Source organism: Solanum tuberosum, unplaced genomic scaffold, assembly GCF_000226075.1.
Source record: "Solanum tuberosum cultivar DM 1-3 516 R44 unplaced genomic scaffold, SolTub_3.0 scf00472, whole genome shotgun sequence".
Classification (NCBI taxonomy): Eukaryota; Viridiplantae; Streptophyta; class Magnoliopsida; order Solanales; family Solanaceae; genus Solanum; species Solanum tuberosum.
In genome coordinates this window covers 56,477-59,094 of record NW_006239396.1, presented here as the reverse complement: position 1 = coordinate 59,094, position 2,618 = coordinate 56,477, and the positions used below count along the sequence as shown (strand labels likewise).

General features: G+C 32.4%; 1 long non-coding RNA gene across 2 annotated transcripts in view; it reads right to left on the bottom strand.

Moving 5' to 3' along the window:
• Positions 1–145: 145 nt before the first annotated feature.
• Positions 146–2,618, bottom strand: part of LOC102579722 (uncharacterized) — a 3,923-nt gene continuing 1,450 nt past the window's right edge. Inside the window, exons 2-5 of one of the 2 annotated variants that reach the window (XR_368648.2) lie at positions 2,278–2,353; positions 1,810–1,850; positions 863–942; positions 146–253 (exon numbers count right to left, since the gene is read on the bottom strand). This is a non-coding gene — a long non-coding RNA (uncharacterized lncRNA). Of the gene's footprint in view, positions 254–862; positions 943–1,809; positions 1,851–2,277; positions 2,611–2,618 lie in introns of those variants that run through there. The other variant, XR_001471913.1, reaches the window with a different exon arrangement.

The following is a 2,618-nucleotide window of genomic DNA, read 5'->3' as shown; positions in this document are numbered from 1 at the left end:
CTCGTAGGCTCTCATAATTCTCAACAATAATACTAAGACAAAATATGGAATTTGAATGTAATCAACTAATATCATGAGGTTAAAGCTAAAGTTGTTTCAGGCAATCCAACAGAAAGTGCATATAAGCTTACTTGCATATCTGAAACGTTGCGGCAACAACAAAATTTGAATAACCAACATACCATCTTTGCTAGTTCATTCTATTTAGTTCCTATTGATGGATGTCACTACCGAGTGAGACTGCAGCATTGATCTGAGAAGCCAAAAATATTGTCTTGTTAGTATAAAAAATTTGGAAATGAGGAAGATATCTTCTGCTATTGGATAACATAAGCACATTGAAGATTGTGGTCTATGAGGGAAGAAGCAAATCTAAGTCACATTATATTTCAATCAATATTAATTCAAAAGGCAGGGTAAAGAACGAAATTTTAACTGTAGGTAGTTAAGAAGACTTGCCCTTTGTAGTTTTTGATGTATGAAGAGAACATACAGTTGCAGCATAATATTGACCACACTACATCCAACAGAATAATAAACTACAGGAATTCATGCTCATACATAATTTTTCAGCACTTAAATCACAATAGGTAGGATTGTAAATAAATGTTAATCATATTTATTGATTGCTAAATTGCCAAAAATACAAAAAGTTAATTTCCTCATTTTCGTAAGAAAGATTCAACCTCTTCATCAGGTACTTTTGGATGAACAAACTGGGAACCTGTTTGTCCTTTGATTTGAAAATTTCAATTTTCAACAGAGGACGTGCGATGATGCTTTCTTTAATTCCAAATTAACTTTTTTTTTAAATAGTCTAAGAGAAAACTGAATTAGCAAATGTCTGCCACAATTCATTTACCTGAAACCATAACTAATACATGGAGCAACAACTGTCAGAAGAACAGAAGAAACGGAAAGATAAAATATCCATTGTGCCGCCTGTTTATAGCAAGAAAATCAAACGTCACCAGTGGAATCCATAAAGTCACTCATGTCTAGCAATTAAACAAATTCCTAATGACCTCGACCAAAACATACACAATCTTTTTATTTTATTTTTAAAAAAAAGGAAGAGCAGAGTAACAAAGTACATCAAGAAAAACAGAATTGGATTTAACAGGTTGCAACAGACTTCAAACTCAAGTCAAAACAAAAAGACCAGAGAAGATTAACGTCCACTCCTCTTGCCCGAATCCCAATCGAACCTAAGTTTATCCAAACCTCAACTATCCTATACAAAACGTCAAAGTTAAACTGTTGCATTGATATACAACTTAACACTTGTAAATCTCAATCATAAAAGGGAATCAAGCTACTGTCACAACCCGACTTAAGATAAGATGAGGATAATCCTAAATAAAGCCACATTAAGTCTCCAAATCACATGAAAGAACTTCCATCAGACATTAATCAAACGAAAAGTAAACTAAACAACTAATGTAAGGCAAATTCCTAACAAATTGTTTTGTCCATGACTGATGGATATGAACTTTATACCTATGATTATCACGAATTGAATTATAATCAAATCGAAGCACAAATGAAAAAATCATACAAAATAATCTTATATATTTACGCAACAAAAAACCTCTGTCCATACACGATTACAAATTTAGAATTCTGATAACATGAAATGACAACAAAACAGTAATTAAATTAGTGTTTTAGGTGCATCATCTCTTCAATCTTACGGCTGAACGATTACAAGGTTAGTTTAGCAGATTGGTTAGACAATCATACAAATCATACAAAACAAAATTCAAAATTGAAGATTAGTCCACTGTCAGGCTTGTTTAGTATTCTCACCTTATCCGTAACACACTAACAGAATCTTCACAGGAAATTACCTGTCAGTAATTTGAATTTGAAAAGAGATTAGCATAGTCTTAAAACAAAATTTCTCTAGCTAGCATGACAGTAACATCAGTAAATACACAAAACAACATAACAAAGCAAAAATCCTAACGACGAAACCTCAACCATCTTATACAGAAGATAAAATTAAAGGGTTGCACTGATAACTCAACATTGTGAACCTTAATTATATAAAGGAATCAGGGTAAAAAAATGACCAGCTAAAGACGTAAGATAAAATGAGGGCTATCCTAAAGTAAAAGACACATAAAAGCTACTAAACAACTAATCTAAAGGCAAATTGGCTGATAAAGTAAACCAAACAACTAATGTAAAGGCAAATTACCTACTTATGAGCAAATGAGAAAAGTATACATAATGAACTTATATGTTTAGTCAGTTAAAAGCCTCGGTTGATACCTTTACATTAGTTGTTCAGTTGATCTAGAATAAAAAAGTAGAATCTTGAAGGAGAAATCTTCACCGATCTTAAAATCTGATATCTCAAAACAAAAGAATGGTGACAAATTCAACAGTCATTTGAGATGAGAAAGAAGCTGAACGAAGTAATGAAAAATAGAAACGATTGTGGTCCAACTTCATGTTCTTACAGAATTTAGCAAAAACATTATACATATCATAAAACTCTGTTCAGAGTTAGAGGAGCAACAACTATTGTAAGGGTTTAACACTTATTGCAATTTTTAACGTGAAATGACCAAAATGCCCGTTGGTCGGCAAGCTGGCAAGACAACCGAGAG